Consider the following 26,030-nt stretch of genomic DNA (forward strand, 5'->3'; position numbering starts at 1 on the left):
AAATACAAGCTACCATCTATGCAATGTGCAAACTACAGGGCAAATTACATAGCCCCACAATGGAACCAATAATGAAAGTCACAACATCCAAACTGTTAGCATTTTCAGGGCATGCAGAGCAAGCATTCCCAGGTACAATGGAGACAATAATGGAAAAAGTGGAATGTCAGTGGTATAAAAGACTATTGAATTTGTTCTGGTGCTACCAAAATATGAATGTATGAGTACCAGGTGAAATACTGGGATATGGTCCTGAAAGCCCAGAAAGGATCACTAAAGAGGTACTCAAAACAATATTTGAAGGGGGATTAAACCCCAGGCAAAACCACTCTCTTTATTGTGTGCAAAATTGGATCTATCTATAGCTAGTTGGTCTCTAGAGGAAGGAAACTATGCACCAATAAAGAAGGAATCAAAACAAACACATTTTTCAGTTATCAAGAGATGAAGACATGGCCAGACACAAGCCTGTTGGAGGCCCATCAGGCCTAATTAAGTCATACGAGGCAAATCACATTCAGCCATATTTGAATAATGCCCTAAGAAAGAAATGTCTAAAAGAGATCCTATGGACACAGATAGTTCTTCTTCCCATAAAGGAATTAAATCCTGGTTAGAAATCCCTGCTGAACATTGTTAAAAACAGAACGTGTGATTATAGAGCAGAGTCCATGGTACACCTTATATACTGCTGTCCTGCTCAAATCTGATATTGACGGAAGCTGTTGAAACCAATGTTCATAAGGCATGGACTCCGGACATGCATTGAGGCAGTCTTTTGGATACAGACTTGTACAGTCCCCTTAGAGCAGGCCAAATTTGGTTAATTTATGAGAGCATCAAGAGGGGTGCTGAACGAATGAAGCCGGATCCAAATTGCCAGGAAGGAGATAGTCAGCCCAAAACCTCGACAAGTGGACTGGAAGATTAAAAATTAGAAGAGAGGTTTGATTAGAGTTCTCAGGCATCAGGGCATATCTGGTAAAAAAACACCCTAAGTAACCCCATGGTCCATTAGAGCTAAACGGACGCATTGGCCAACTGTAACCAATTTACTGCCCAGTTCTGAACAGATTTATTGCACACAATACATCTGCTGTAGGACACATTAACCAAATTCAACTGTTCACACTGAGTTGGGGCTACCACCATGCTGTACATTTGCACAAGGTTATTGCTCATATATGTGGGGATGAATTGTTTACAAGTGTGCCAACAGTTTTTGCACTAGCACTTTTATGTTGTGATATGGAGAAATTGTTTACAAATATGGGGATGATATACCCATAATCCAACTGATTGATTCCGCACTAGCACCTTCTTATGCCATGTTAGCACGCAAGGGAAATGCTTGGCTTTTGATTGTAGATCAGCTAAAGCCAAGTGGTCACTTCGACCAGGAGCAATCACCATGCTGAATCTTTATATCGAGTCACCGTTTACAAGTGCGGGATGATTTGTTTTACAATCTTGCTGACAGTATCTGTATTAGTACTTTCCAAGTCATGATATGGAGTCATTGTTTACAAAGTTGGGGATGAATTGCTTATAAACTCGCTGACTAATTCTGCACTAGCACCTTACATGTTATGTGAATCCCCAAGGGGAGAGTGTTGTTGGTTTAAAAAGTTGAAGATGAATTGCTCACAATCTTGCTGACACAATAGGACTTCCATGTCATGATGGCTTAAAAAGTTGGGGATGAATTGCATACAATCTTGCTGACTGTCCCCGCACTAGTATTTTTAATTTCATGTTAATCCACAAGATGAGAGCTTGGTTTTTAATGGCTCTTTAGTTTTGATACCACAATTGTCTTTTTAATGGTTTCTGATGTTATAAGTGTGTATTTGTTTTCTTTCTTTTAACTGTAATTGGTGTTTTAGGTGCGTTATTGCAATGAATTTAAGTAATTATGCATTACATTATTCCATTCATTTGTTCACTGGAAATAATCCTACAGCTGTCCCTTGTTGGGCCATTTGAACTCCACATCCTCATCATGTGTCTGAAACGTGACACCATGTGGAGTACAGTAAATACTACAATTCAGCTTGCACAGTAGGTCTCTGACTAACAGGTTTATGGGACTTGAATCACAAACTACAAACTGATGACTCGCTTCAATTGTCCTATTTTTACTTGCACCTTTTCTTAGACCAGATTTGTTATTTGTTTTTTTGAAATTCCTACAACTTGGATTTTTCCAAATGGGTTGGGTCTCGGATTTCAACAGTTCTATCAGTGGATGTGGTAACTCCTGTGTCAATCAAAAATCACACTTGGTGGCCATTCACCTCTCCTTCTACAAATGGTCCACTCTGGTCTACTTACAAGACTGCACCAAGAACACAATCTTCCACCCCCCTGAGGCAACGTCATTGAGAATTGTCAGAGTCAAAACAGTCATTGTCTAACATAGGGAATTGTTTAAATATGTTCTGATTCTGAAATGGATTCAGATTTGCCTTGGGTATTGTAGTGTAGCTCCTATTTTCCCAATAGGCTCTGCGCATTGGAATAGTACCTACAGCAGTAAAGGCCTAGGCCAGACGTTAACTAGGTCTACTACTGTCGATACTAGACTTAATTTTTGGGTTTGCCAGCTAAGCTCAGAGTTCGCTAGAAACTTTCTCGAATGTTCAAGGAAGGATTAACTCCCCTGATTAGACAAGAAGGGATTTAGTTTCTGACAACCATAGAACATGACAACTTTGCTCTCCCCTAATCAAGAGTCAATCTCAAGAGTCGTGTGAGCACAAGGCAATTATTTTACTCAGTCAGTACGTGCATTCTTAGTCTCATCAGAATGTAGAGAAAAGGAAGAGACGGGCGTGTTCAATAAAAGATGTTATTTATTGATCAGTCTCTTTTCTCGTACAAGAGAAATGGATCGATATTATTGCGATACTTATAGTTAAGTAAAGTGCATACATTAAAAGCAATAGTATAAAATAATACTGTAAAAACATTGATATGGTTTCTGAGCCATATGATGTTTAAAATGATTCAAATATATTTACATACACATATACATTTGACTAAACGTAATCAACTGGTGTTTCTAAATACGCCTACCCCGTGTACCTGACCTAAGTCTAATGCGTGGGCGGGAATAGAAAGTTACAGTTTAAGTTAAGTTTGTTTTTGCCAAGTGAATAACTAAAGAATTCTCTAGGAGGGGTTATTCAGTTCTGTACCTGGAATTTAGGATGAATGAGGAATGGTATCTCTTTCTCTGCTCTCGATATTCCAGGCTGCCTGCGAGGGCTGCCCGGAAGCGCCGGTGCTGGGTCTCTCGGCTTGAGATAGCAGCGCGTCTCTCAGCGCGTCAGGAAGGCGGGGCTGTTGCCTGCGGGGTCTGCTTCTGCTCTCTGCTTCGGCAAGTATGGCTGCTCCGTCTTGTCACCACGCGTGTGTTTGCATAGGGCAAGGTCGGCAATATTTATACCTTAAAGGTGCCGGGATTGACGTAAGGATGGACATAGGTACGTCAATAAAGATGTCATACGACTTGCTCGTTAGCACATTCTTTACTAAAGTTCTCTGTGAAATCAAAACAATGGCCGCACGGATTATCCAGGTTGTCATAGGTTTGATTTGTTATGAGAACGTCGTATGCCTTATCAGGGGCTGGAGGAATGTCGCTTGTCTAATTAGATCTCAAGCGTTATGACCTAATCAGATAATACGTTCCTGTGCCGTAGTGTGACTGCGTCAGATAACGGTATCTGCATCATGGGGGTTAACCAGAATATGGTCAGGAATAGGGGGATCGATTCAGAACCTATAGAAATACACGACACCCACTCCACGCTAACTATGGTCATATCTACTAATCTATGCATAGTATAACATAGTACAACATACTATAGAGTATAGTGTATACCTTACCACCCCAAAATACATAAATGCATTTTGAAATTTTCAAATATACTGAAAAATTGCAGTCATATATATAGTATGCACTTAAGCTATGAATTAAATGCAAAAGTAAACATGCATCGTTATGCATTATTGCTTTTTGGTATATGAGAAATACACATGAAATGGCTCTTAATATGGCTATACAGAAAAAAAGTCGAAACCATTTCATCACATAAAATATATTGTGAACATACCAGCGGGCAGCTAAAGTCTATATAAAGTCTATAAAGTATCTAAAAAAATAGAAATCTTAGTTCTCTAGGAATAGTTTCTTACTTTAAGCAGAAGATCAGTGTCCCGGGGAAAAATATATAGAAAAATATTTTAAGGGCTTGCTGAAAAAAGTTGCTGTCCGTGAACTGGATTGTAATTGTTCATGTGACTTTATTTTTTAAGTTGAAGGCCGAATTCAGGGCACGCCGTGTGCGAGTTTACTCAAAAGTCTCTATTTCTGTTCCGGAGAGAACATCATATCATTCAGGCTTTCGAAAAAACTGTCAACAGCTTCATGGGAAAGTTCCTCTAAGTCGGAAATAGGGGTAACCATGCATTCGTGTGCATGATTGTCTCCATTGACATTCTGATTTGCATTGCTGACAGAAGGTCGTACCTGTTCGATGCTGCTTTCATCTTGGACTTCACTACTCTTCAATCGCAGTGGTGAAGATTCCAGGAATGCCGTCATCAGAATTGGCAGCCTTTGAGGGCAGCACAGTGCGTGAACCTTGGTAGGAACCAACAGTGTATCTTCATCCACCGGCGCATCCGATTGTAGCGTCAGACAGGTGTCTAACACGCATTCTTCTCCGCATAGCAGACACCTTAGTACAGGTAAAACACACCTTTGCCACATTGGTCGAAATGATAGAAACCAAGTCATGTTCAGGTCTCTAAGCCGGGAGAGTCCCAGGATTTTTGATATCCGGTCCCGGTATCCAATGGCTAGGATCGTATCTTCCATTGTCGCGAGAGTTTGATCTGTGACATGGGTTGCCATATCGAAAAATAAGGACTATGAATAGGATTCCTGCAATTAGTCCCAGGATCAAGGGAAGTCCGCCAAAAATCAAATGGACGAAATCTGGAAAAATACCCAGTATGGCTTTGAATGGTGTTAATGCCATCGAAAATACTGTCTTAAATACCTTTGAGACCCCAGTGGTATCAGAAATATTTAAGATTTCGCTCAGGATTTCCGCGAAATGTACGGGGGAATTGGTTGATAATAATGTATGTATCTCTGCAGTCGTCCTTGCGACTTGTAGATCATACGTTTCTTTAGATGACGTGAGCCTTGTAGGCGTCTGAAGAAGCACTGTTTTCATTCTGCTTAAAGTGTCTATTCGAAGAGAAGTAATTTTCAAACTGGGCCATGCCCTCGCCTCCCTGTCTGGAAAGGAGCTGGGGAACAAAGAACGTCCACAGCACTTGACCTTCGCCGTCGTAGTGATGAGATAAGGAGTCCCGGGCATAAGACTACAGCATCTGCGGTCTACAATAAGAATGTAACTCCCATTATAGAGTCTTTGAAAGAATGGTTCTATTTCAGTTGCAGGTGCGCCTTGCTGGTGACATGAAAGGTTGTATGAGTTCCCTTCACAGGCTCCGTGCAAACTAATACCGTTACACAGAAGCGTGCCGCTTAGTGACATAGCACAATTGTTGCCACTAAGAAACACTTTCTGTCCTTTGTTACTGACACATGCATGTGAATAGGGCAGGTTCCAAGTTGTTTTAAGGTACCCCTTTCCCAATTTCTCGTACATGCCAGCCTGTATATATTTTTGGCAGTATTGAAACCTGAAGGTTGAGATTGGAATATTTATGATTCCGTGGATTATCCATTCACTGACAGGTCGTTCTGACATTGTCATTGGTAATCTTTCTAGTTTTTCAATGCTCAAGATTGTATAATCAGCACCCTTCTGCGCCATACCGATTTGTCTATCAGTAAGGTTAAAGATTTGGAATAGTGACGTAGTGTTGATTAAACGCCAAGGCACATAGCCTGAACGCAGATTTTGTAACGTCCAGCCAAGCTGTACGATAGAACGCAATTGTGACTGACCATGTTGTAATAACAGTAAGTCTTGCGATAATATATCGATTGCTGAAGACACAATGCTGTCCAATGAAAAAATTCTGGAGGACAGAGTCATTAACCCATTGTCCACTACAGAAAGTGATTTTTCCAAATTAATACGATCAATTTCACGTATTCTCTCTGCTGTTTCAATTTGAGTAACCTTCCAGGCCTCATTGTATGCTGCATATACAGAGGCTGCTATGAAACGCTTTTGACGCTGTTTGCGTGGTCCCATTATGAAATCACGCAAGTCAGCACCATCAGTAAGTAAAGTTAGGTGTTGCTTAATTTCAGGCAGTGTGGAAGTTTGTAGCCATTGAAGGCATAATTTGCCCACACTGTAGGTTGTTATTATCCCTGGGTGATGTCTTTGGGGATATCTAGGGTCTGGCCTGGTCATTTTGAAACCCTGTGTTTTATTCAGGAATCTATCTTGACAGTTATTTGTATCTGTGGGCCAGATCAACCATTGTTTCCAATCAGGATTTGTTCTGTTTTGGTTAAGTATATGGTTTATGTCTATTCCTTCATCTGTATCAGAGTTATTGCTAAACATTGTTGGCTTTGGAATAGACGGGTTATTTAAATCTTTGATTTTGGCTAAGCCAAGACAGGTGGTTTGTTGAACAGTGTCATTTAAAAATATCATTTGTTCTGGGATCATGCAGGCTCTAAACAAAGCTTCTAAACCCTGTACTTGCCATTCTTTTGTGCCCCAAACACTTTTCAAATCAACATTTTTGTCCCAATAATCGAATCCAAAAGTATTCATTTTTTCAAAGAATGAATCAGAATAAATCAATTTTGTGTTGGTTATCATGGTTTTGGTCCCTGTCTTGTTTGATAATTTATAATAAAATGTTTCAGCATTACTAGTGTTAAAACCTTGAAAGTATGAATATTTGTCATAAACGGTTCTAGAGCTCCCTTTTGGAGGAGTAGCACAATGTTCCCATTGATTAAAATTTAAAACATTTCTAGGTTGTGCAGATTTATGCAAGAAATGGTTACCATAGTGGTTATAGCAATACATACTATCATAATTTGTAGAACCTTGCAAATAATCATGTTTTGTAAATTTAGCAGACATTACTAAGTCAGACATCATATTGTTTATACTTTCAAAGTCCCAATCATCAGCAAATGAGTTTGGTTTTGCAAAGTCACTCAAAGAGATCTTAATTTGGTGTGGATATTTCAGGATCTCGACCGGACCATAAATTTCATAGTCAGTGTTGTCCCAGGCTACCCCACCAGGTATCGGATTGGCTGTGAAGTTGGCTGAAGAAAGTTCTGGAGAAAGTTCTCTTTTCTCGACGTGTGAAGATGTGTGTGGTTTGAGGACCAAGTTGATGTTCTGACTTGCTGTGTCCATTTTAGCATATTTTCCCTCAATGAAGCGTCCCAAAGTAAATACCATGATGAGCCAAAGTATGAGGATAAATGCACCAAAACCCACCCAAAATTCAATCCATGGAGAAATCAGATATGTTTCTTTTAGTTGTTTCAAAAGTTCCTTCGCTTTGTCTTTAAAGGATTTTGATGATGGCTGTGTCTTTTGTTCGCTGAAGCCTTCAGAGGAATCATCGAAGTTGATGAAGTAACCGGATGCAGTTCTGTCAATTGTTCCAATTGGTTCAGGATTTTTGTTTTTTGCATTTTCACTTGGTACTTCAGTATAGATTGGTGTGTCTCTGCTAAATGTCTTTATTTGGGTTTTCAGAGGTCTAAGTTCTATTGCATTGTTGCATAGTCCTTGTTGTTCTTCTGTAGGCGTTTCGAATGTGATGAGCCTCTTTGTTAGGACCTCTGTACTGGTAGCAAACCTTGGTGTTCTGCTACTTATTGGGAGTCCACTTGGCCTACTGTTTGTTATTGGCCACATGTTGTGGTTTTACCAGGTCGATGGATACAACTCGGTTCTCCTTTTTTCCAGCAAGTGGCGGTAGTACAACTGATCTTGTCCCGTTGACAGACAAGACAGGAACTGCTTTTCTGTAAGAAGGCCCAAATTCCTTCTTTACCGCGATCTTCTCCCTGACTAGATCCCCGACTTTTGGAATCCAGACAGGTCTTGCTGGGACAGGTGGTGATTCTTCAGTGGTTGTTGGCTGTTGTTTCAACTGTATGTTGCTCAGGTCTTTTCTTGTTTTGTTTAAGTCCTGCAAAATAGCCAAACGGTCTTTGACATCAAAGCTTTTTTCTGTTACCACTGAAGTCTGACTATCAAGGTCAGAGATCAACATCCTAGTTCCGAATAATAATTCGTACGGACTGAATCCCTTCAGAGAATTTCTTGGCAAGTTATTTAGACTACGTTGGACACTTATTAGATGTTTGACCCACCCAGCTCCCGAACCTAATATCCTTTCTATTATAGATTGCTTTCTGTCTTGGTTTTTTCTTTACACCATCCCATACCCTCAGGAAGGAAGTGAGAAGATTCCCGCTGGGCTGTGCTCATTTGGCCATTCTTTCCCCCCCCAGGCTGGATTGCCTGAGAAAAAGAAAAAAAAATGGTCGAACGTAGCATGCTCTTAGCGTATATGCCATTTAGACTCGCAAATCTTGTATAACAGTCCGGACGTCAGCTGAGTGCTGTGGATCTACATTATAAGTGGGAACTAGCCTGTATATGTTAATCGCAAGCCATTCTTTTTGCTGGTAACCTTATCTGCCTTGATACGGCGAGGTATTAAACTGCTTCTCTCCCCACTGCGATCTCTGTTGCAGTTTGGGCAGTTTTTTACAAAGATGGTAAGATGGAGGCTCATGCCTGGCCACCAGTACCGTGATTGTAAATCTTCCAGAGAATCTTTTAATTTAAGGTGTCCAAGACCCTCACCCATATGTGCGTCTGCGATTAACAAGTTTCTCCTGTCCTTGTTTGGAATCACTCTATCCCCCACTCCAGGGATTCGAGCAAAAGGGACGGAGTTCGCATCGATTATGTATGTATAATTGAGTGGATAGTTGATCGGTAACGCTGAGCAGTCGCCTTTTGATGACGTTTTCACCGCCAGCAATGTTTCACCGTCAATGTATTTTAATGTACGCTTTTTTCGATCTACGGGAGCCGGTTTACTGGCTGCCGCTGCAACTGTTTCAGCCAATGAATTCCCTACAACGTGAACGCCATCACGTTGATGACTCAGTGAGTGAGTCACGTGAGTCTTTGGTAGTTCTTTCTTCAAAAGAGCTACTTGTTCCCAGAGAAGTCTCTGCTTTATTGGTGCACCTGTGTCATCTTTGTAACCGTTCTGAATCCATGTCTGCAAATCCTTGTTATATGCTTTGACGCAGAAATATGAATCTGACACTATAAGTGTCGGGAATTCGCGATCCGCATTATCTAGCGCCATTTTCAAAGCTATTATTTCAGTTTGCATTTCTGAATTTGTTTCTACTGAGTGTGATTTTGTTAATAGAGGTCTTAGTTTACCTCCGCGCCACACTTCTTTTGTGATCTCACATGTGGGATTGTATGCATGTTCTCCCCAAACGGAGGGTTGAGCATGTCCGTCTGTATAGATTACACAGGCGTAATGTCGTAGAGGCAGAATGTCGATTGGCAGAGGATACGTTTTTTCATATTTTAGATTTTTTAATTCTTCTAGTTCTGGATCAAAGAAGTAGTATACTTTGTCCGTTGTGATTGAATTTACCCATTGTAACCATTCTGGATCCAATGTTGTTGTTGGTAAATTACACGGTGTTGTTAATGCTTCAAAGGCTGATTCAGCTGTTCTGACTGTGATATGTCTACCGTCAGCTATGTCTTTTTCTCTAGCTATTGCGGTTTGAACTGCTTGAACAATTTTTCCTTTGTTGCTTAATCTCTGTTCAGCTTTTGTGTACAAGTGTGATTTGAATGCAATTGGTACCTTTTCTCCCTCATTAGAGGTCAGGTATGTGAATCCGCATCTCCCTGGGATGACTCGGATCACAAGGTTGCGTGTATTATCACGGGTTTCTAATTTCGTTTTAATTAGCATGTCTGTTTGTAAGGATCTCAAAATTTCTGTGTGTGTTTGAGTCCAACTGGATCTTTTAAAGTCTGGTTTAATTAGATCGTAAAGGGGTTTGACCCTTTCTGCGTAATTTGCAATGTATGTTCTTCCGAAATTTAGGAAGCCTAGAATTGACTGTAGGTTTTTTAGTGTTTTAGGAGCTTGGATTACGGCACATTTCTCTAGGAAATTGTCTGCCAGGCTTTTGCCTTCACTTGATAACTCATATCCTAAGAATAGGACTGTCAGATGGGCAATTCTGGATTTTTTGAAGTTGAATTTGTAACCCTCTGCAGCGAAACCAAGTATTATGGTGTTCACTCTTTTCAAGTGAGTTTCCAAGTCATCATCTGTTAAGTAAATGTCATCGACATAAGATAATGCTTCATCATCATATTGTTGTAGTAATTCTGTTACTCTCGCTGAGAATACCCCCGGGCTATTCTTGTACCCCTGGGCTAACCGACAGAATTGTTTTTGAGTGCCATTTACTGAGAATGCAGTTAAATATCTGCTTTCTGGTGCTATGTTTTGACAAAAGAATCCATTGGAGATGTCCAAGGTAGTTTTGTATTTTTTGCGCACTATGTTATTCATTAGTGCAGCACTGTGTGAGTTTTGCACTGCAAAAGTTTTGCAACATGTGTTAAGGTGTCGGTAATCCAAAACTAGACGGTACGAATTGTCTGGTTTGGAGACCGGAAACAAAGGATTGTTCATTTGTGAGGTGCAAGTTTCAATCACCCCCTGGTATTCTAGCTGATCTAGTATTTCATTTACTTGTTTTTTAGCTTCTTGCTTAATTGGGTACTGCCTTTGTGCAGTTGGTTGTGATTTTAACTGGATTTTGTGAGGAGGAGAATCCTCATCCCATCCTACATGATTTTTATATAAAGCAGGTGCTAAGGCCACTGCCCACTTTCTAGCAAGTGTGTATTTTTTATGAATCGGGATTTGATTCGAGAAGGCAGGCATAATTACTTCTTCGCCATGAGGGCACTCCCTGACAAACTCTGGTGGCCAGTCTTTTTCAGCTAGAAGTATGTCATAACCCTTTGAGAGGTTATCCCAAAATAGTCCCCTTATTTTCCTAGTCTTATCTCCCTCTATACGTAATGTTATCTCGTATATTTTGTGGGGCTTGCTAACTCTGGTATCTGCAGTTTCCACTTGAAGGTATTCATTCGTGTCCACTGTCTCCAGATGATTCATAAGGACTTTGCGAGCTATGCTCACCTCTGCTGCGCTGTCTAGCATTGTCTGAGCCCACCCTCCGTTTTTCAATTGTGTCCTCAGTATTCTCGGCATTGTTAACTACCTTGATACTGGCTACCTTCTTTTTTGGAAATTGTGATTTCTTTTTCAGTTGAGCAGGTTCCTTGTCTTTGGACTTGGCGTGCTCTTCTGATCGTCCTCTTCTTTCCGATTTCTGCGAGGAATTCTGAAAAGATTGAGAGGGACGGTATCAATGTCTTGATATCTATCAGGTTTTTTAATATTATCCCTATTTCTAAGGTTATATCTATTCCCAGAGGGTTCACTCTGAGGTGACCTTTGTCTCGGGTTTGGAGATTTCTCTCTTCGCCTAGGAGACCTTCCTCTGGACTGGAATTTCTTTTCTTTAGGATTGGATTGTTTGTTTCCATCCCAGTTCTTTTTTGGTGAATTATTATTATTATTAAAAAACATTTTTTCTGGACTTGTAGTCAGTTGCGGTTTTACTGGTATTCCACCTAGACTATCTCTGCCTAGTTCTTCATAGGATTTTTCTATGATTCTGGCAATTTCAGCTGGTTGGTCTGCTATATCTGTCTCTTTTAACCTCTGGCGGATCGCCACGTTTGCTGCTTCACCCTTTATGTTGGCTAGTAATATAGCCGAGACCTGCTTGAAGTCTTTTAGTAATTTCATACCAAGAGTTAAAGCAGGTTCTGGACCGTATTCATCTTGAATTTGTTTTAGCACATCTGGTATTACCGAAATGGATGGAACACCGTGCGTTTTTGTGTAGATGGAAGCAAAGACTGTACCCCAAGTGTCACAGTCCTCAATGTGTGGTGCGATTCCCATTGGGAGACATATAGTCAGAATCCTGTGTTTTTCCAGTGGGGTGGTGTCAGGAAACACCGCCTCTATTTGGGTAATTTTCTGTGCCAACCAGAATGGTATCTGTTCCCGTTTAGCTGGAACTTTACCTAGGCAGGATTGGATGTTCTGTGGTGTAATTTTATTTGTGTTCCCCTGGTGAGGGGTCAGCTGTGGAAGTTTAATCGCTGGCTGAATTGTTGAAGTCCGCATTACATACTGAACTAATTGTCTGTGAATTTTTAGTAGTTGTTTTAGCTGTATTAACAGCTCTGCTGCAGGCATTCTTTCGATGTCTGGATATGGTGTGTATCCGGCTAAGACCGGCCACGTTGCTCCTGGTCTTCCTAAAGGACCGAGCCTTGTAATGTGATTATTATGTTTTAGGGTGCCATCAAATAAGAGCAAATGCTCTTGGAATTTGAGTGGTACTTCCACCTCCTCGAAAGGAGTGTACTCATTAGGAGGTTCCTCTACTTTGTAATAGTGGAAGTACTTTGTTATAGTATTAGCTGCTGGAAAATGTATCCATGTATAGTATACCTCTGTCTGCCGATATTCGTGTGCCTCGATTACGAATATGACTGTGCCACCTCTAGGTGTCAGTCCATTTTCTATAAGTTTTAAGGTTATAGATCTCCTTTTGGCGACCGGAATGAGTATTATATCCGCGTCTGCTGCTTGCATGGTAGCATCAGCATCTGCTATTTCAGTAGCTAATCTAGTAACCTCTCGTTCTTCATCGCTGTCCATTTTGCTGACAGGATGGTATTATGTTTATTTGCAGATCAGGTTTCTTTATGGAAACAGAGATTAGATGCACAATATTTTGGAACAGTGTATCCTTCAACGTTGACTTAGACCAAGAACCATATATAGGAGTTCCCTCCTGCGAGGTTTTGGAGGATATTATAACCTTTCACCCACTCCAGACGTCTTTGGAGTATTTGGGAAAAGGGGTCTGAGTGAGAAAGCACGACTGAGTTACTCTAAATGTCTTACGTTAGTTTTATCGCCCTTTCCAAACGCGTTGGGCGCCATGTAGTGTAGCTCCTATTTTCCCAATAGGCTCTGCGCATTGGAATAGTACCTACAGCAGTAAAGGCCTAGGCCAGACGTTAACTAGGTCTACTACTGTCGATACTAGACTTAATTTTTGGGTTTGCCAGCTAAGCTCAGAGTTCGCTAGAAACTTTCTCGAATGTTCAAGGAAGGATTAACTCCCCTGATTAGACAAGAAGGGATTTAGTTTCTGACAACCATAGAACATGACAACTTTGCTCTCCCCTAATCAAGAGTCAATCTCAAGAGTCGTGTGAGCACAAGGCAATTATTTTACTCAGTCAGTACGTGCATTCTTAGTCTCATCAGAATGTAGAGAAAAGGAAGAGACGGGCGTGTTCAATAAAAGATGTTATTTATTGATCAGTCTCTTTTCTCGTACAAGAGAAATGGATCGATATTATTGCGATACTTATAGTTAAGTAAAGTGCATACATTAAAAGCAATAGTATAAAATAATACTGTAAAAACATTGATATGGTTTCTGAGCCATATGATGTTTAAAATGATTAAAATATATTTACATACACATATACATTTGACTAAACGTACTCAACTGGTGTTTCTAAATACGCCTACCCCGTGTACCTGACCTAAGTCTAATGCGTGGGCGGGAATAGAAAGTTACAGTTTAAGTTAAGTTTGTTTTTGCCAAGTGAATAACTAAAGAATTCTCTAGGAGGGGTTATTCAGTTCTGTACCTGGAATTTAGGATGAATGAGGAATGGTATCTCTTTCTCTGCTCTCGATATTCCAGGCTGCCTGCGAGGGCTGCCCGGAAGCGCCGGTGCTGGGTCTCTCGGCTTGAGATAGCAGCGCGTCTCTCAGCGCGTCAGGAAGGCGGGGCTGTTGCCTGCGGGGTCTGCTTCTGCTCTCTGCTTCGGCAAGTATGGCTGCTCCGTCTTGTCACCACGCGTGTGTTTGCATAGGGCAAGGTCGGCAATATTTATACCTTAAAGGTGCCGGGATTGACGTAAGGATGGACATAGGTACGTCAATAAAGATGTCATACGACTTGCTCGTTAGCACATTCTTTACTAAAGTTCTCTGTGAAATCAAAACAATGGCCGCACGGATTATCCAGGTTGTCATAGGTTTGATTTGTTATGAGAACGTCGTATGCCTTATCAGGGGCTGGAGGAATGTCGCTTGTCTAATTAGATCTCAAGCGTTATGACCTAATCAGATAACACGTTCCTGTGCCGTAGTGTGACTGCGTCAGATAACGGTATCTGCATCATGGGGGATTTCTTGCCTCATGGGCTGACTGTTAGTTAACTAGCTAGGTAGGTTAACCAGAATATGGTCAGGAATAGGGGGATCGATTCAGAACCTATAGAAATACACGACAGTATCTGATTTAGATTGAATCTGGGGTTTCCATTATTCTGTGGGTTCATGTGGAATTGTGGAACCTGCTTCATTGGTACCTATTTTTGCATCAGCATTTGCATCTGCTGAACTGGTACATTCTGCAACTGCATCTAATTTTATTCATGTATTTCAACATTTCCATTAATTATATTTGGATTAAGTCTACACTTCCCCTTCCAGTGCCTGATTTTATTACAAAGGGGACAAGACATCAGTGCCGCAATGTCTACACCAGAATTCGGATCAACCGGAACACCTCTACCGTGTGCAACAACAGCTCCTTGCATACCTTGTACTAAAGCTTGTAAACCAATACCTTGCATACCACCAGCATTTCCTGCAAAAGACTGACTCTGATTCTGGGAACCTTTCAGAGGAATCTTTGTCTGGGCCAACATAAATTCTTCTTTAATTGTATTCTGCTTCATTTCTTGTTCATTACTGCAATACTTCACGTATCTCAGCATTTTATCCAACAACTTTGAATGCCAGAAAATCACACTCTATTGTATATGAGTACTAATCACTAGTCTTAACCCAATAACAAACTGAGACACAAAAATACCATATCACTAGGATCAGGATACTCCCTTCCACTGTGCAGTTGAAACACCTGAAGTAATCGTGAACTGACCCTTTTGGCTCTTGTGAAAGATCATTTGGAGGAACTTTACCTTTCAGAAATGTAATCACTGCTTCATACTTTTCCACAACCTCAGGAGATAGTGCATTAGTGCGAGCCTCTCTTGTCAGCTCTGCACAAGGTCATTATACTGCAACCTTACACTTAAACATTAAAACATTCGGCACCACAATCTCAAAAAATGTATTCAAATCAATCCACAGTACTTTTAAGATGTTAGCAAATCTGTCAACCTGTGTGTACCACTGCACAGGTTTGTCTCTCAATTTAGGAACATTATTTGTAAATGCTGCAAGATCTCCTTTGCTCCATGGCACAAGGACACATGCCACTCCTGGTATTTCCCTCAAAGAATATACCGAAGCTTCTCTGGACCTGCCTTAGACTCCACTGATTGCTTCTTTTTCTCTTTGCCCATTTATTTTCCAATTTCTCGAAATCACCCCAATCTATTAATACATTTTATGAATTCTGTGATGTGCAATCTCATTCCTGTTGAATGCATTGTCTCAATAGATTCAACATCTCATTGTACTCTGAAACATTTCTGAAATGGCGCTCTTTTTGAAATATCAACATCATATTTTCTAGCCATATCTCTCAACTTCTCACGTGCGACAGCATCACATCTGGCAATTTCTGTACACATATATCAATTATTTCTCTTCTGATTGATTTAATCAATTACATTCCAAACAATGTTTGATTATTTCTTCTAATTTTATTTTTAATCTCCGGAGATTTAGCGGTTCTCTGACTGTTGTATAATGACAACCTAACTCTGTCTTTTTATACCCTGCCAATTCTTCAAACCATAGGGGAAAAATACCATCTTTGAAATTCATCACACACTGTTTCATTGGTGTTGTAAGGTAAATCCTTCTCCCTTCTCTTAATGACTGAACCGTTTGCAGTGGTGTCCAAGTGACAATTTGTGAATTCTGTGATGTCAAGATAAACAGTGTTTTTGATATTCCTCCAACAGCTCATTGAATTGCTGTTCTGGGAAGTACATTAATAGAAGTAGCAGGTGTGCAAATCTCCAATGGGTGTGCAGATACAACCCTAGTCACAGGTGCTGGTACAGTTACAACTTGAGCTATACGCTGTCCAATGCATCAATCTCTGGAGGCATAGTGCTGGTTCAGTTGCAATGCGCCTATTTTTACTGCAGCAACCGGCTTGATGTACTGGTTCTGCTACATGCAGACAGTAGAGGCATCAAAATCCATGTTGCAAGTATCTGTCCCTCCTCCAGTGAGCCATGTACAGGAGCATGGGTAGAGACTTTGATATCCTTAAGTCTCAAGCAACAGAGAGCAAGCCAACCTGCCCTTGGAGATCACTTGAAATGAAGGCAGAGTCAATCTCTACTTAAGGAGAGAGTAAAGCAGGCCTTCCAGATCAGTAGTCCAGTTGAGTCCTTTAAGCAGTACAACAGAGCTTCAGTTACAATGTCAGTAGTGTCTTATTTTAGGGTGTAAGAGACCCAGTTCTTATACCCAAAAGTGCCTTTGATGTGGGGGTGACTTCAAAGTAGCTCTTTGAAGTGCACATGTATCCCTTTCAACCCAGTCCTGTCTTCCAGGCTCTTAGTGTGGGGGTAATCTGTCCTTTTTGTGGTGAACGGACATTGCCTATTCAGGTGAAGTGTTAGCCCCTGCCTACCATCCTGCCCAGGCAATGCCATCAGAATGCAGATGTATTTAGATGGGCACTCAGACACACCTATCCTTCCTGTGTTGCGGCTATCTAGAGGAATGCACAAAGTGTAGCTGTTACCGACCCCACAGGTGTATTGGAGACAGGCACTCAGAGCAGAAAGTGCAAAGAAATATCTACATTCCAAAAGTGCCAATTTAAAACAGTAATGTAAAATCCAACTTCACCAGTGAAGAGGGTTTATCATTACCATTCCAAAGAAATTAAACATTAAAACGTTACTTCTCTCTGATCAGGAATTACAGCTTAAAAATATATTAAGTAATTACTAATGCTAGCCTATGAGAGGGGTAGGCCTCACCCTAGTATTTAGGGCCTACATTAGGGGAGACTTATACGCAATAAACGGTTGATTTGAGGCTTGGCAGGTAGTTTTAAATGCCAAGTCAAAGTGTCAGTAAAATGCATACATAGACACTGGAATGGTTGGCCTGAAACAGGTTTGAAAGGCAACTTATGTGGGTTGGCACAATCAGTGTTGCAGGCGCACTAGTAGTATTTGACTTCCAGGTCCTGGGTATATGTTATACCACTTTACAAAGGACTTAATAGTAAATCAAATATATCAATCAGGAATACACCAATTCCAATATGTTTAAGGGAGAAGCACAAGCACTTTAGCACTGGTTAGCCGTGGTAAAGTGCTCAGGGTCCTAAGGCCCAAAAAAAGAATCAGCAAAAACAGGAGGTAAAGGGCAAAAAGTCTAGGGAAAGACAACCCCCAAAAAATGACAAGTCCAACAGGTATCTAGGGTGATGATTTCTGGGTGTTCTTGGAAAGTGAGGTATAACAATTTTTGGTGGCATTTTTTTACCTGTCCAAGTTGAACTTACTTAAAACAATGAAATGGCAGTCTTTGAACCGCTTTAGCGGCCATAAGTGTGGCAGGGTATGCTCAGACGTGAGTCCCTTGCTCACTTTGCCACTGGATTCAAGCAAGCCGGGCTGAAGACGTCTGTAATGCCAGAAACCGGTCCTCTGAAGCTTGTTTCCGGTCCAGGGAAGGCATGGCTTGGCAGTTCGGGCTGGACTGTTCCCATGAGGCACAGGGTCAGACTGATTTGCATATAGCCATGTCTGAACTGGGGTGGCAGAGTGGGCTATAGAACGGTGATGGATCAAACCCAGATCTTTTGACTGGGTGTGAGTGTTTGATTGGTTCAGATGCTCCGTCCATCACCACCCCCTTTTGTACCGTAAGTCTTTGAAAGCAAGCATCAGTTTCAGAGTCTTGCTCTCTTTGTAAAGGGAAACAGGAAAGGTAGAGCACAAGAGGGAAAGTAAAAGGAAACCAGAGGAAAGGGATAAAGGAATTTAGAAGGAAGTTGAAAAAGTAGAGGAGGACATTAAAGAGAATTGAAGTGAATAAGATGAGGAAACACTGAAAGAATGAGGCTCTCTGGAACAAGTTGTAAGGATGAATGAAGACAAAGAAATAAAAAACAAAGTTTATGAGTTGATAATGGCCGATAAGTTGAAAAGGTTATTGGAGGCTATCAGGGAACATATGACAGAGGTACAGACAAGTTATGTTATGTTATTTTATATTCTATGGCACTTATAAAGCACACAGCTACTCCCAGGAGTGTCCCGGCGCAAGTAGAAAAGAATCAATAAAACAGAATTTGGATGTAAGTGCCCATAGAGTGGCCATTAACAAAATGTGACTTATTTGAACCCTTTTGAATCCCTTTTATCCCAGTTGAGGACAACATTGTCCTTCTAATTACTTTTGGCAACTCACTGTATAACACTTGGCCTTGGAGACATTTTGGTTATGGCAGTATAATCTTGTGGAATGTCTGCCATTTTACATTACACAGGTTATGAAAAATGTCCCAAGTGAGTGCCATTAAACCATGAATTTGGGTAAAACACCTATCATAGTTGCATGGGAATAAGATGAAGGAACAGAACACAAGCTGCTATTTTTCAAATCAGCAATTTTCATTTGTAGAGCAAAGTGAGTCCTTGCATTAAAAAAAGAACCAGAGGATGAATTCTGGGCAAAAAAATAGTGCTAAATGCTGGACTGTATTTCATATAGTTTCTGGTAGATTTGGTGAATATAAGTCAATTTCCACAATGGAAATGTAGCACACCTCTACTTAACACAAATTCCATACCTAAACATAAGGGCTTCAAAACCTTTGGACCATATAGCCTTATCTTTAAAGCTAACCTTCTCTTCTTCCTCCATTTATCCCTCCCCCACTAACCATAACCCAATACAGGGTCAAGATACGTCCTGCCTTGAAACCCTTCACATCATCTTGTCTATCAGAAAGAATGCACACTCCAGATTATCACTCTGCTTTCCTACAACAAATCTATTGTGTATGCACTATGCATGTATGTATGCTCATATTATTAATGTTGCTCAAATCTAGCCAACAGTCAAAGGCAAAGAGACAGTCAATGTTTTATAGAAGGGTGTACTGGTCTGGGAAGTGTTACTGCATAGTGATGTTTTTTTTTTTTTTTAGAGATTTATAAAGCGCAAACCAGTTACCTGATGGTGTCAATGCGGTAGATCCTCAGAAGAAACAGACATCGTAAGATCTTGATACATGGTTAGAGGTTAAACAACCATGTCTTCAGTGCCTTCATGAATACCAACAGGTGAGTTGCGTCCTTCAATCTCTGGGGAAGAGAGTTCCAGAGTCTAGTTGTCCCAACCAAAAAGGTTCTACCTCCCCAAGGTCTTTTCTTGAACCTAGGAATAATTAGATTGTGCTATTGAGCTGAGTGTAGCTGACGTACAAGAACATATAGGTGAAAATTTTGCTTGAAAGACCTGCCCTATATCGTGAGATGCTTTAAATGCTGTGATAGAGCGCGCAGGTCACCCGACTATAATTTTACCATATGCACACTTGGGACCATAAATTCAATTTTCCATATTTATTAATCGGGTAACCTACTCTCTACTACCAATAATTCAAAATACTAAATAATTCCTATTACCATAGACTTACCAATCCGTGTTGTTTGATAACTATGATCACAATGGATCAGGGAGCTAGCTGAAAAGATAAGCAGTCTAAAATAAACATTTATAACATTTGCACTCTTTATAATACCCACAGACTCAGGAAGTTTTGAAAACCTTTATCTAGTTCTCTTCAAGGTTAGAAAGCATACGGTTTACAGCAATCAAACTATCGATAACCAAAATCATGAAAAGCGTATAACCATGTAAAAAATATATGATTCCAACCATTTAGGAGTCTAAAGGGAAGGTAGAAACAGGACCATGCTGATAAGAAACTTCAGAAATTAGACTTGATGTGGTGTTTCTGAAGGAGGGGTAAAATAAGGAACAAGCTAGGAATCAAAGTTTGAGTACCACTAGAAAGGGAGATAAGGAAAAGAACTTGATTTATGATGACGAAAATTTTGAAATAACCATGTAGCTATAGGGAAGGTAAGAAAAATGGAACACGCTAATAATTCTGAGCAACCCCTTTAATTCGGCTAAAAGAGGGTAAAGAAAGGGATCATCTATATTTTATGAACAGTATTTCGTAATCGATTTAAAGGATGTGGAAAATTGGAACATGCTAATAAACAGCTAAAATGTAAGACTTTATTATTTGTCAGATCGGGGAGGGTAAGGAAAGGAACAATGCGCAAATAAGACTTTAGCGGTTTCAGGAAAGGCAAGGAAAGGATGCAAGTGTGTTTTCCTCACGGATTTATATTTACCTAGAACAGTGTGGAGACCAACCCTGGCCACGGGTCAGTTAAGGACAGGAGAACCCCAAAGAATGCAGTTGCCAGTAGGCCAGCAGGTGCAGAATGGAAACCAGGACAGGAAAACCAGATTAGGATCAGGACAGGACCACCAAAGTTGAAACTAGCACCCGCAGTTCAGTTGTAACGCCTGCGCTATTGATAAATACATTGTAGTCTTTTGACTTCTTCTTAGTGGGGTTAGACGTGAGTTCTTAGGCGCATCTAGGCTGGTGCTTCTATCTGGCTTGCATTCAATAACACAGAGTTCATACTCTGGCTGTGGACTGTCATGCGCAGAAAGGATTTTCAAAATGGAGTATTCCCGTCCCTCATGCCCAAAGATTACGATACATGAAAAGTAAATAGAAACAGTTTTAGAACACAGAAATAATGAGTGCACTGTATACCATGAATCTCTACTCTATACCCATGACTTTATAATAACTACAGTATTAGGATTAATGCAGAACGAACATCATAGCAAAAGCAGCACTGCAAGCTTTCCGCATGTGAGAACACAAAGCAGACATTTTAGCTCTAATGCGCAGATGCGAACAGATTCCCACCAGAACTGCGAGTACGTCACGTCACATGAGTATGACCGACGCATGCGCAGTAGAAATTCCCGCGTAGCAGCAGCCATCTTAGGTAGCAAGCATATTAGGATTAGTAAACGCATAGGCTAGCTTCACTCGGACACCCCAAAAGTGTTTGTAAAGGGCAATTTAATAAGACAAACAGGTTGATTAATTAATTAGGGTTAGTCGAGGTTCATGAATACAAGCAAGTCGCTTTACGTGCGAATCCTTGCTCCATCAATCCCCTCTTTGATGATCTTTTATATCATCACAATTAATGGAACCACATGCTAACTTTTCACATCTCACCCAGTTCAATCTCTTCAAACTTTCTGTTTAACTTTTTCTCAGTATCTTTATTAGGAGGAGAATTTTTCACCCTTTTGTAAATCTGATTATTCAATTCTTCTAATTCGAGCTCATCAACATTACTTTTCACTCCTCGCCTATTCACAGTATATTTCTTTTTGTTTTTTCGACATTTGCAGCAAATTATATTATAAACACTAATAGACCTATTCCCGCTATTGGCATCAGTATTTTACTCACAAGACTCTTACCTAGGTTAGAAAACCAACTACCTACAGCGGAGAGACCATCAGAAAGCCTCTTCCATGCACTATCAACCTCCAGTGGTTTAAGCTCTTTTTCCAAATTTGTAATGTTTCTCACATACCCTTTAATTTCAACACTTTTGTCTGGTATGTAAGTGCAACAATGTTGCGCTTTCAACATTCTGCAGACTCCCCCCTCTTTTGCCAATAACGTGTCAAGGCCAAGTCGAATTTGTGAAACCATAGATCTGACCGCAACCAATTCGGTATTGACCATCAGGAAACCTCCAGCAGTGTCAGTTGATAACCGATCTACTACTACTACTTTGCAAATTCTGTGTGTATTCAGAGCCACTCCCACTGTAGGTATCAATGCACTAAAAATATCACCTACTATTTCACCAACACTTTCTCTTTTACTACGTACTAATTCATTAGTTCCTTCAGTGCTTCCAGTGATTTCCCCCACATGGTATATCTTTGGGAAGACAATACCAAAATAACAGCTCCCGTACCAATGGTCAGGCAATTTGAAATAAGCCTTGTTCCCACATATATAATAAATTCCGGGAAACACAGGTTCTGAACCATCTTTGAAACCCCAACCCCAAATTACCTTGTAATTGTGTTCACATTCACTGGAACCAATGAATATATAGTTATAATAACTCGTTCTTTCTCTTTGAAGACAAAGTTTCCCCTTTTTTCGAAATCCAGCAACATAGCAGCATTAGCCCCACCATTTGAGGTGCTCCCTATGCTTTCAGCCCATTTAGGGGTTTTCTGATTCTTGTCTTTTGCTTTCTTTTGGAAACTTTCTCTTCTTTTCTCTACCATATTTAGAAACATTTTCTCTTTTTCATGTAATGAACAGGTCAAGTTATCTTTGTGTGCGTCATCTATATTCATTTTACCTACAGTTAGAAAATATTCACTCATGTATTTGGCTACATCTCTTGTCGTATGTACAGGGTTCAGGTTTCTTCGCACAGGAAGTTCAGAAAATATCACATCAAAGTTTGAATAATAATACTGTAAAGGTCCTCTTCTATAGAACAAACTAGTCAGGATACTACAAGATATTCCATAGGTTAGTGGCAGATGGTGGCATGTCACGCCTTCAGGTACTGAAGTAGGCAGCTTCATACAAACATAACTATTGTCTATTTCCATAGCTTCTACATAATGTACTAACAGGTTTGCAAATACATTTAAATGGGTCTTGTTTTTGATTTTGTTATAGTGTAATCCTTCCTCATCTGGTGCTTCTAAAACTACCTTTGTTTGTTTAAGGCTATGTGTCTTTTCTGGTGCATCTATTCTTTGTGGTGTATTTCTAGTTTGTGATTCTTCACTGTCTTTTGGCAATTGATTAGTAGGGTACAGGTTTGGGTCTTTACTCATCATAGAAGGAATAGCTATTGTTAGTCCTATCCAAAGTATCAGTACTATTGCTATACTACATAAACATACTTTACAGCATGTTTAAAACAACCTCGTCTCCGTCTCCCATTCACAGAGGAATCAGACATTTTGACTCAAAAGAAGCTTCAACCCCCTCTTCGTAACTCTGTACAGCTTGCTTACTCGGGGCAATTTTTCAGGTTGCTTTCGCTTCTTCTTCAGTCTGGTCAATAATTAATTCTTCACCACTTTCGTCACTTATTTCCAGATTTTAAAATTCTTCCAATACAAAGTAAGTCCATTCAGGACTCTGATACTTGTTATTCAGTCTCTTTATAGGGGCACCTCTTCTCTTTGTTTTTATCACAGCTGGGTCAGGTCGACTCGAGACTTCATTTATCTGCTCAGGTTCTTCGTTTATTGTCTTTAGTCGCAGTCTTAATCTTTTTAAAAATCTAGGTACTGCGTCTCCTTTTCTGACTCTTTTAACTGGCACTGTGTCTTGTCTTTCTTCGAACACTCTTTTATTTTCGGTCAGTTGTGGCACATTTGTTTCCAGTTCGTCTTCTGTATTTCTCCCTATCCTACTAGGTCCAGGTCTTGTATCGGTTTCTTCTGCCTGGTCCCTAAACTGGCCTTGTTCAGGGGTATGTTGGATTTGGCTTTGTTCTGTATCGTTTTCTTCTTCCTGAACACAATTGTCTATTCCTGTCTGGTCCTGTACAAGCACTTCGAACTTTTGATTTTCTTCCGCTTGAACCTCTGCCCTAATTTCTATCGGTCCCTCTTCTGGCTCAGGAGTTCTTGGGGGAGTGTCAATTACCTGTTCTTTCCCTATCTGGTCCTCCTCAGAATCAGATTTGATTTGGATTTCGATGATCTGAGTATCTTCCTCTACACCTGTCTCGTCCTCACTATCCCACTGTCTGTCTAAATAGGTTTGTCTTCTTGTTCTCACAGGATCTATGGTCAGGTCGATTATTGGGACCCAATCATCTTGACTGGAGCTCGGTTGTTCTTCTTCAGCTACTTCAGGACCGATATCTTGGGACCCCTCAACCCCTCAGCTGTGCAACCTTCAGCCTCAGTTTCTTCAGTTTCTTCAGGTTCAGTCACTTTCTTCGTATTGCTGGCATGGATCCACCGTGGTACCCCTGCACATTTCACAGCTGTGGTGGTAACCTGAATTACTTGTCGTGGTTTTCCCCACTTTGGTGCAAGGCAACTTTTCCGAGTATGTTTCTTTATTACAACCCAATCACCTGGGTTCAGGTCATGTGCTGGAGTCGTTGGTCTGGCGACAGCGTCTTCCCCAACCTGGTGAGAGATAGAACGCACTTGGTCAGCCAGTACCAAATCATCAGATATGCTTATCAGTTTGTATCCTGGCACCCATGCTTGCCGCATTGCTCTTCCCATCATTATCTCATAGGGACTCAAGCCCGTGTTCCGGTCTGGAATACTTCTAAGTCCCATCAAAACAAGGGGCAATCTTGATTTGATAGTGCCATTCAGCTGTTCTACCACTCCAGAAGCCTCTGGGCGATATGCACAGTGCAGTTTTTGCGTGATTTTGAATGCTTCATAAATATGTTTTATCACTTCGTTATGGAAATGCCTTCCTCTGTCTGATTCAATTGTGACTGGAAAACCGTACCGGGGTATTAGTTCCCTAAGTAACAACTTGGCTACAGTGAGGCTATCATTCCTGCGTGTGGGGTAAGCTTCTACCCACTTTGAGAATAGGCAGACAATGACAAGTAGGTATTTCATTCCTCGACAAGGGGGTAACTGAATAAAGTCAAGTTGTAGTCGAATAAAAGGGCCCTCTGCCTTTCCAATCCTTCCTGGTAACACTACAGTTTTCTTTCCGGGGTTAAATTGCTGACAAATCAGACACCTTTGGCAGAGTGCCTCTGCTATGTTTCTGAATTTCGAGTTGAACCATGCCTGTCTAAATATGCGAATCATTGCATTTCTCCCCAAATATGTGTCTCCATGTATCAACCTAGCCATAGGAGCAAGCAGACAGCCTGGCAACACAGGCATCCCATCCAGGTAAACAATAACACCATCTTCCACCCTCCTCTGACAACCACATTTTTTCCAGTTTTCTTTTTCGTTTGGCTCCGCCGTGTCCTGCCTACAAACAGCTCATAATCTTCATTATTCAAAGGCTCTTCTTTTATGTCTGGGCGTCGTTTTGTACTAAACTCGGTCAAATCAATGCAGTCATGTTCAACTTCTTCTCTCACTTCTGCTGAGAATGAATTAGGCAGCAAGGTAGCTGGATTCAGAATATTACACTTAGCAATGGTTACGTTTCCTGTGCCTACAAGGATTCTCTCATACTTAGTCAACCGACTTGGTGTGAGATACGGAGTTTTAGTTCTTGTCAGCAAAATCACAACAGAATGTGGAACATACACAGTTACTGGATGTCCCATAACAATGGACTCACTTTGTTCGACACTCATGCACGTTGCAGCTACAGCTTTCAGACATCCAGGTAATCCAGCTGCTACTGGGTCCAATGAATTTGGGTCAGGACTGAAAGTGCACAATTGTCTCGTGTGTCACAGAAAAGTGCAAAATCTTTTGAATAGTCAGGCATTCCTAATGCAGGAGCTGTACACAGACATTCTCGCAATTTTACAAAAGCAGTCATGCTTTCGTCATCCCATTCCACAGGATCTTTTTCTCCTTTCTTTGTCATTTTTATCAATGGTCTTGCTAGGACTGCAAATCCCACAATCCACTGCCTGCAGTATCCAAAAACCCCAAGAAACATTCTGATTTCTTTCTGAGTGTTGGGCAATTCTATGTTTAGAATTATTTTAATTCTT

General features: G+C 40.7%; 1 pseudogene; it reads right to left on the minus strand.

Moving 5' to 3' along the window:
• The window catches only part of LOC144828245 (UDP-GalNAc:beta-1,3-N-acetylgalactosaminyltransferase 2-like), an 88,033-nt pseudogene that overhangs the window by 52,497 nt on the left and 9,506 nt on the right, over positions 1 to 26,030 (minus strand).

The sequence above is a fragment of the Lissotriton helveticus genome, chromosome 4_1 (assembly GCF_964261635.1).
Source record: "Lissotriton helveticus chromosome 4_1, aLisHel1.1, whole genome shotgun sequence".
Lineage (NCBI taxonomy): Eukaryota > Metazoa > Chordata > Amphibia > Caudata > Salamandridae > Lissotriton > Lissotriton helveticus.